At 41.4% G+C, this 10,192-nt stretch overlaps 1 long non-coding RNA gene across 1 annotated transcript in view; it reads left to right on the forward strand.

Annotated features, from left to right (window-relative positions):
• The first annotated feature begins 7,719 nt into the window (after positions 1 to 7,719).
• The window catches only part of LOC143040897 (uncharacterized), a 29,987-nt gene continuing 27,514 nt past the window's right edge, over positions 7,720 to 10,192 (forward strand). The window contains exon 1 of the long non-coding RNA XR_012967758.1: positions 7,720 to 7,840. This is a non-coding gene — a long non-coding RNA (uncharacterized LOC143040897). The remainder of the gene's footprint in view (positions 7,841 to 10,192) is intronic.

A 10,192-nucleotide genomic window follows, 5' to 3' on the forward strand; every position in this document is an offset into this window, starting at 1 on the left:
TCCCTTGAAAGGGGGAAAAAGCCTTTGGTATATGTATGTACCAAGGTTTTTTTATAACCTTATATATTTTCTGTCTATGAGACAAAGTTTCATGACCTAGAGCAAAAACTTAAGAAAAAGCCACAAGCCTGGCACAGAAAGCAGAAAATTATCAACCTAAAAGAAAATGAGACTGAAGATAAATGAGAGACTTGACCTCGCTCTCATAAAATCAAGCAGGGCCAGGAAAAATTCAAATGAGTATAAGAGTGAACTAAGATGGGAGGGAGGGTAGAGGTGTGTGGAGTGTTTTCGGGGATGAAATGGGTGGGAATGTTTTTGTGCCTTGTCCTTTTTGGCTACCCCCCTGGTAAGGGGGAAAAAAGCCTTGGTATATGTATGTATGTATGTATAAGAGTGAACTGCTGAGGGTACAAAAAAGCTGGTTATCTGACCAACAAATAGATAAAGTAAACCTTAAAAGATATCATGGAACAAGTAATAGTGAAGATTATTAAAATCTTGAGGATGATGAAACTGGGATTGGAGATTTGAGTCTGTAAGTGCATATGAGCCTGGTAGTGAGAAGAGTGTAGAGGGAAGGCTTTTTTATAGATTTAAAAGAGTGCTTAGAGAGTTGTAGAGGGATTGTCAAAGTAGCAGTGTTGGGTGATTTCAATGTTAGAGTAGGGGATGAACCAACAGATGGAGTTGTTGGAAAATTTGGAGTTTCAGGTAAAAATCATGTAAAGAGTTGATGGAGATGTGTTTAGAAAGAGAGTTAATGATAGCTACTGCAATGACATCTCACTCCACCCCTCCATTAAGTCATGAGGACATATTCGTATGTATGAACCGATTAGGAAGCTAAAATTCTGGTGAGGGAGAAAAGTTCCCAGTAGAGGAGCATTTCTAAAATTTTGAGACACATGGCGAGGTAGCGAAACATTAACTTAAAATACGAAGTGGTAGGCGGGACCTTCGTCAAGGGATGCAAACACAATCATGGGTGCCAGGTAGGTATAACGCAAGGGGTAGTCATTCAAAGGCTGATCCCATTGGCAGGTATGTGCAAGTGTCTTAATGGTGAAAAAGTGTAAATTATGGAGATATTGCATATAATAGTTAACCAATTTACGTTACAAAAGATTCAAAGGCAGGTTCCATAGGCAGGGACAAAAATGGAATAGGGAATTTCTAACATGCAATTACACTAGATCAGAAGGAACATAGTGATCACAAGATTAATATGTATTTCGGTAGTAGAAGCCAATAAAAATTGTTTAAAAAAGGGGATTGTGGCCGAGAGTTGCCTTCGCCCAACGATAAAATTGGTGGACATTAGGTTAGATTATTATGTGTAGGATGATACTTAAAATGTGGCCGTAAGGTTAGGTGACGCAAACCTCAAATGTTTCAATCGCGCCGTCGAAAGCGTTAAATCATTATCCCCCACCCACACGCTACCTCTTCATTTCCTGGATTACTCAGGTCAGATAATCCAAGTTAAAGATTTTTACTACCTTTGAGCAAGGTAAATCATTATGCAATTGGATTAAAGAGCCGAGGAAAAAGGGTAAGCGTCACATACCTACCCCCACGCCAATGTTTTCCATGGGTGTAAGCTATGCATTACTTGTGCCATGCTTATGTTGCTTTGAGTATAGATTAAAGAGGAATTATATGGTATAAGTGTTGATAAGAATCAAAATAACATCACCTCATAGATTAGTAAAATAAACTTGATGCAGACTTGATTTTTTTTATTTCTCTTTGCTCTCGATCCCGCAAATGTAACGTGACACTTAAGCGGCCTAAAAAGGTGGAACGGTATACCAAGATCTAAGGAATAACAGGTCTAACCACTTCCGACCGAATTTCGAGGGAGTTGGCGCAGCGGGCCCGTGAACGTCACCTGGCTGTTCAAAGTGGGGTTCGCGGGTCCTATAGCTGTCAGTTGAAGCTGGTGCGTCGTTCGGGTATGTTGTTGCCTTCGCTCGCACCGCTCCACGCAATTAGTTATATTCTGACAAATATATATATAAATATATATAAAATATTATAGTTCCTGTCTATATATATAATATATGATATATAATATATATATAATATATAAAATATTATAGTTCCTGTCTTCCTTGGCGTTTCACAGTTTTCTTCAGTGTTTCACAAAGAGAAAACGGACCCAGCCTAATGACGTCAGAAGCTGCGCACAATAATTCAAACGGTCTGACCTGTTTATTTAGACCTTGCGGTATACTACAGTGTGATGGCGAACTCCTTCGTACTCTAATATATTTAACCTTGTGGTTGGGATGGTGGCAGCAAAACACGACGGATATCTTGTGAATATTATTCAAAATAATTCTAATTAATGTAGAATTCCCCAACTAGCATTGTATAGTCATCTCTGGATAACTGCCATCTTATCCGTGGTATTCGGGACCGGACACAGTTTTATTCCTATGAAGGCGAATTCCACTTCTCGCCCATCCATTCATAGAATGAATGCGTGGTCGCCATACCATCACGGGCACTACATATTATAGCAATAGTGGGTTTAAACCCCACTCGTTAATAATCTATCGTATTTGGCAAATGTGGCACTACATTAAGGAATCACAATATAAACGAAGACAGTAAGATATTGTAATGGAGTCCAATCGTATTGCATTCGTATCTATTCTTGTATATAAATGATGATCGGCGTTGAGAACAAAACGGTTCACATCAAGATCTAAGGAATAACAGGTCTAACCACTTCCGACCGAATTTCGAGGGAGTTGGCGCAGCGGGCCCGTGAACGTCACCTGGCTGTTCAAAGTGGGGTTCGCGGGTCCTATAGCTGTCAGTTGAAGCTGGTGCGTCATTCGGGTATGTTGTTGCCTTCGCTCGCACCGCTCCACGCAATTAGTTATATTCTGACAAATATTATATAAAATATATATATATAAATATATATAAAATATTATAGTTCCTGTCTATATATATGAATATATAATATATATGATATAATATATATATATATATATATATAATATAAAATATTATAGTTCCTGTCTTCCTTGGCGTTTCACAGTTTTCTTCAGTGTTTCACAAAGAGAAAACGGACCCAGCCTAATGACGTCAGAAGCTGCGCACAATAATTCAAACGGTCTGACCTGTTTATTTAGACCTTGGTTCACATACGGGAAGTCGAAATGTCTCCGCATTACTTTTAACATAATATGTAATATCACAGTACCATGGAGGAAGAGGGGGTGGGGAGAGGAAGGATTGAAGGGAAAACACCGAAAGAAGGAAAAAATGCAAAGATCACCGGGATTCCGACGCACGGTGGTTGATCATTTGCGTTAACTCGAGCGTTTCGCCGTCTAGATGAGCGGAAAGAATGAGGGTGATGATAGTGTGCGTTTGATTGTTAGAATAATTGATGCTATTACTAACGTAAGTGTTTACATCCGCACGCACAAATACTCATCCAAACAAACACACATGTACCTCTGACTCTCAAAAAATAAAAAACTCACACACTTTTTTCTTTGTGCGCTTATATACATACGCATACATGGACATGTGCACATTTTTCTCTGTATTCTTCACACACACACACAAAGATAACTACAGAAGAGACCTGAAAAAGAACAGCTTCCCACATAGAGGGATAGATGTATGGATCAAATTGGATGAAGAAATAGTGTGTGCAAACACAATACAACAATTTAAGAACAAACTTGATCTTGCGAGATACAAAAACGGGTCACCTCGAGCATAGCTCCCCTTCCCGTATAATACAACTAGGTAAATACAATTAGGTAAACACACACACACACACACACACACACGCACACACACAAGACCATAGTGAATTACACGCACATACATACACTTACGTAAATCTGTATAGATAGGAATAGTGTGCCCTTGGGAAGAATCATGAAGGTGGTGGTGGTATAGTGACGTCGAGGATCCCATGGTTATGATTTCCAGTCCCGTAAAATGTATATTGTGGTGGGGTGGATCACCGCTTCGCATTATTTCGAAGCTTATCGGTAATCTGGCGTGTTCAACGCGTCGTCTGTTAGAGAGCGTGTTGTCTCGTTCGCCTGTAGAAGCCTGCCCCCAGACGCGGGTGGCTTTCTCGTGTAGATCAGTGTTAATCGTGGGGATGCCAACCTCCTCGTGTAATTCACATACATTTTTCATGTTGGGGTAATGCGTGTTTGTAATGAATTTGAGTGCTTTGTTCTGTACTGCTTGCGATGTCTGCATAATTGTCTTCGATAGTGTGTGGAAGGATGTTACAAAGTACGCCAGTATACTCCGTATGAGTACGAGATACAGGATGATGTTGCCAAGACAGCGACGGGGTTCAGCACAATCACACTGCTCCTGGCACCCACGATCACATGGTTCAAAGGCATTACCATCAAGAAGGTCAGATTAATGACCAGGGCCAACCACACCAGCAAATTTCATACTTCGAAATCAGTGTTGTGGTATTACCTCGTCACTGACGAGGCAGTCTGCGTCCCTCCGTGTTGAAGGGCGGAATCTACCGCCCACAGGATCCGCCTAGGATATCGCTGTGTGTGGCAAGTGCTACGATCGGGAAGAGACAATCACGAACGTTGCAAACTCTATGGGGTAGAGGTACAACAGCTCCTTCACTATTACCCGTTAGAGTGTAGATCCACAGCCGTCCTTCGCCTAGGTCTCGTCCCACCACTCACAGCGGCAAGTGTGGCGCGGCACCTCACCGTCTCCCTTTACGAGGCAACCCCCAGCTTCTTGTGGGCACACCTGTAGCAAGGTAACGCCTTCAGAAAATAATTTTCTGTACATTACGCACACCATAAGTAAATTTCTGGATTAATAATTGTCACCCCGCTGGAACCTGTATTATGGAAATATAACATTGCTAAACTTTTACGTGCCAAATATCTATGTGTAAATATCTATAAATGTTAGTAGTAGTATTCTGTAACGTCAGAATTGTAATTCGTAAACAAACTTATTTGCGGTGCTCCTAAATATGTATAATGCCCTTCTTGCATAAAGAATTATGTTCCACAGCCGGGTCATCGGCTGAAATCGCCTATACCACGCATTTAAAATATTGTAAAAGATTCCCAAGAAAATTTGAGTTTTCTAAAACTTAACCTTTCTCTCACTGACGAGTACCTCCATAAACTGTAGTAACATACTACAACACACCCTCCTCCTGACACCGCCTGCGGTTAAGGGGTCCCCCTCCCCTAAGATTAGGGTACCGCCGCCAATAAAAGTGGCATCGCGTGGAATACAAACCGCGCATATGACCTGTTCCGGACCACCTGGAAAGTTGGGGTCCGAGCGGGTTCTAGCCCCACAAAACAAGAAAAAAGAAAGAGAAAATATATCCTCGTGTCGTTGTACTCTACTCAGCGGCCAACGTCCACCCTATGAGACCGAACACTTTATAGGAGTTTTAAAATTTTAGTTCCCTAGCTTACCCCAGAGGATTATATTCAGCTTTGGGAGACCACTGGGATTCATTGGGTTATATCGATATCTTGATCAAACTATACTGAGGCCAAACAATAGAACATTGGCTAATGCCAGGCGATTTTATTTATTCCTGGGTTACAAAACATTATAGTAAACAAGCCTTAACTCTACTGCAACCAAAAAGGTATACAAATAAAAATGCCGGTAGTAAATTACTATTATAATATATGCGTTCCAGAGTCCGTTCAGGGTCATACGTCGTGTAGTGGTCGGGTGTAATGTATTTGTTACACTATGTAAATATGTACAAGTATGTGTCTCTGTATAGAACCATCTAGCGGGTTCCTGCTAATGGATTTGTATTCCCGCCCATGAATGTGTATTCACGCGGATGAGCGTGCCGACGCCGTGTGACATCAGTATTGTACCAGCCAAGGTCTAAATATAGAGGTCAGACCGTTTACATTCTTCTGCGCAGCTTCTGACGTCATTTGGCTGAGTCCATTTTCTCTTTGTGATACACTGAAGAAAACTGTGAAACGCCAAGGAAGACAGGAACTATAATATTTTATATATTATATATATATATTATATATTCATATATATAGACAGGAACTATAATATCTTATATATATTTATATATATATTTTATATAATATTTGTCAGAATATAACTGATTGCGTGGAGCAGTGCGAGCGAAGGCGACGTCATTTTCGAACGACGGACCAGCTACAACTGACAGCTATAGGACCCGCTAACCCCACTTTGAACAGCCAGGTGACGTTTACGGGCCCGCTGCGCCAACTCCCTCGAAATTCGGTCGGAAGTGGTTAGACCTTATATTCTTAGATCTTGGTACCAGCCGTGGTCAAGAGTACACGTGCGCTCTATATCGTGACATATTTTTTATAGAAATAATACTTTTGCAGTATTAAATCTTTCATTACCCACCATTATAGTCGTGTCAAATCAACCATAGTTTGTCTTTCTTATTCCCCATCTATGAGCTATTTATTAATTTATTTATTTACTTATCTATTCTTATTCACCCCATCCCACCCGTCTTATCTGTGACGTAGCAACATCGGGAAAAAAACGCTGACACGTGTCATGGAATTTAATGAGATCGTTGTTATAATCCCCAAAAAATCATATTCATTGTACTATACAGATTCTTTGACAATATACAGAATATACAAAAATCAAATAGTACATAAGAAAGAGAGGGGTATGTGCTATTGTTGATTTGGCAGGATGGCTGGTAGTAAATCACGACGTATGTCACACCTTGATCGCACATTCCTTTGGAATGCATGGACAATCACGCAAGAATATAGCGGAAAATGGCGTCATTCGAAACGCACTGATAGAAAATCTGAAGTGTCTGAAGTCGGGGGAAGGGACCACTGGGGGGAAATTTTCCATTTCTTCGGGAGTGGAAAGTCTTCTGGATCCGGCTTCGGCAGCGCAGGTTGAGCAGCTTTGGCCTTCACGCACGACTGGGGTGATGTTGCAACGAGATCAAGAGTGTTACTGCCGCGCGCCGTCCCGCTCGCTTTTCTGTTGAGCCTAATTGTTGAAAGTTTTTACTTCTTTTGCAATGCCCGCTTTCTCGCGACCATCTTGTTTATGGTGAGCACGTCCAGTCTCTCTTTCATTTTTGTTTTCTCTTCCTTTTACTTGGTCACCCCTACGCTCCCTCCCGTTCTATATCTATATTTTCTTCGTTTTATATTATGTATGTATGTGTGTGTATATATATATATATATATATATATATATATATATATATGTGTGTGTGTGTGTGTGTGTGTGTGTGTATACACACACACACACACACACACAAGGGTGGTGTCTGGCTGTCTCGAAAAGAGGCTGCAGCAGATCCGAGGTGAATACACACACACACACACACACACACACACACACACACATATATATATATATATATATATATATATATATATGTGTATATGTGTGTGTGTGTGTGTGTGTGTGTGTGTGTGTGTGTATACATATTTTCTCTTTCTCAATATCATACCAAAGATACAGCCGCTAGTCCAATAACTAAATATGCCGGAGATTGGTGGTGACTGTACAATGGGGAATTTACAGAAGGGGTTGGGGTTGGGGGTGGAGGTAGAGAGAATGTTTCCTCCCGACTTCCTCCGCCCCCACCCCATCTGGACGCCCCACCCACCACCAGCAGCAACTCCTCCCCCTTACGTTTGCTGCATGTCTGCCATGAGCGTAGAAATCTTAGTAAGAAGTGATACGGGTGTGTGTGCGCGCTTGAAGGCGGAACTTGTGAGTGGTGGAAATTGCATTGTACAAGAAGGTCTTGTGACTCGGCCTCCTTTCACTCCTTATGGTAGGTGATTCCATCACACTTTCCCCTATAATTGGATCGATGGGTGATGAGTGTCTTTCAGTTGCTGCACAACAGAGAGGTTTTGGAAACTTGGTAGAGGATGGTTGCATAGGTATACTTTAGGAAAATCGGAGAAGATTAGCTCGTGGTTGTGTGTCATCTTTGTGCGTACTCTAAGTTTATGTTGTTCTCCATTTTGCCCTTTTGTACTTCTATGCATTTTAAAGAAAAGGATTTTCGTCTCAACTCAATTCAGCTCAGTTTTATTACTATCTTGAAAGTATGTCTGAGCGCAAATCACTTTGCTGATTTTTTCCTCATTTTGGAACCCATTTTCTTAAAGGATTGCATTAGTACACTTTGATCTACATTATATGTAGGCCTACAGTTAATGTCAAGCTTTGATCTGCATTCTATGTAAATGTCAAGCTTTGATCTGCATTCTATGTAGATGTCAAGCTTTGATCTGCATTCTATGTAAATGTCAAGCTTTGATCTGCATTCTTTGTAAATGTCAAGCTTTGATCTGCATTCTATGTAAATGTCAAGCTTTGATCTGCATTCTGTGTAAATGTCAAGCTTTGATCTGCATTCTTTGTAAATGTCAAGCTTTGATCTGCATTCTATGTAAATGTCAAGCTTTTCATTCATATAGTGTGGGACTAATGATGGTCACCCAGACAGTCTTTGCGGGACGTACAGACACAGTAATCTTCCCGGTACCCGTCAAGCACAACTCACCTCTCTCTGGACGATCTCGGATGAGCCTGCACTTGATCTCCTGACCACGCCCAAATGATCTTGATCAACTTTCACTCCTGTCCCACCACTTTTTTTTTTTTTTAAAGAGAGAAGATAACTAACAACTGCTTGTTTCTCAATACTGCCAGCTGGTGACTTGAAACCGCCCCACCCACGCACGCCGGTAAACGAAGGCATCAGTCCAACGTTTCTTCCTGATTAAATCCATGGGACACATCGAAGACTTTGGTAGCTGTCGAGGAGCACTAGGTTGTCTGTCAATTAAATTCGAAGCAACAACTACATTATTTAACACACACACACACACACACACACACACACACACACACACACACACACACACACACACACACACACACCCACTCACTCACTCACTCACTCACACTCACTCACTCACTCACTCACTCACTCACTCACTCACTCACACTCACTCACTCACTCACTCACTCACACACACACACACACACACACACACACACACACACACACACACACACACACACACACACACACACACACACACACACACACACACACACACACACACACACACACACACACACACACACACACATATATATATATATATATATATATATATATATATATATACTGTGTATATATATATATATACTGTGTATATATATATATATATACATATATATACATATATACATATATACACATACGTACATAAATACATATGTCTATTTTTCCCCCTTATAAGGGAGGTAGTCAAGTCAAACGGCACGCACCCACTCTCATCCATTTCACTCCCACCAATCCACTCCCATCCACCACCTTTTCCTGCTTCTTCTTTTAGCTCGTCGTAGATGAAGGGTCATCCCCGCATCCCGCCCACTACCTTGGGTTAGAAGCACTGTAGCAAGACACAGCATATCCACAGCAGGGCCACTCCATTTCGTCGGCGACCCCCCTCTCCGTCTCTTCATGAGGAAAATAGAAAAGGCGGGGAAATCCCTTCGAGCTGCGTCTAAAAATAATTTACACATAATCACTTCCTCTTCCTCCATCCCCTGCCCTCTCCCATCATCTCATCGCAGTATTATCTATACACAGCCATTCTCCACTCACCTCTATCTCCTGCCTCCTCCATACCTTGCTCAACAGACATTCCCCTCTTGCTCAAAGCCCCTTCCACCCCATCCATACATCTCATCCTCGGTCGTCCCTTCATGTTCACTCCATCTACCTCTGCTTTTCTCTTTTACTAATCTTTCTTCACTCATTCTTTCCATGTGTTCAAATAATCCCAATACTCTTTCATCAGCCCTATCTGCCATGTCCTTTTCCATCCCCTCTCTCCTCCCTACCTCCTCGTAGCTCATTCTATCCAACCTTGTAATCTCTACTATACTTTTCAGACATTTAATCTCAAACACATTTAAACGTCTCTCTGCCTTTTTTAAATTCCAAGTCTCCACCCCATACAGTCGTTGGCACAGTCACCCCTTCCTATAATCTCTTTGCAACCATTCCCAGATGTCTATTTCTCATGACGTTTCTTAATCACCAAAAGCATTTACTTGCTTCTCTCAATCTACTATTTACCTCCACCTCCATTCCTCC

Source organism: Oratosquilla oratoria, chromosome 29 (genome assembly GCF_046742065.1).
Source record: "Oratosquilla oratoria isolate Oo_2021 chromosome 29, ASM4674206v1, whole genome shotgun sequence".
Lineage (NCBI taxonomy): Eukaryota > Metazoa > Arthropoda > Malacostraca > Stomatopoda > Squillidae > Oratosquilla > Oratosquilla oratoria.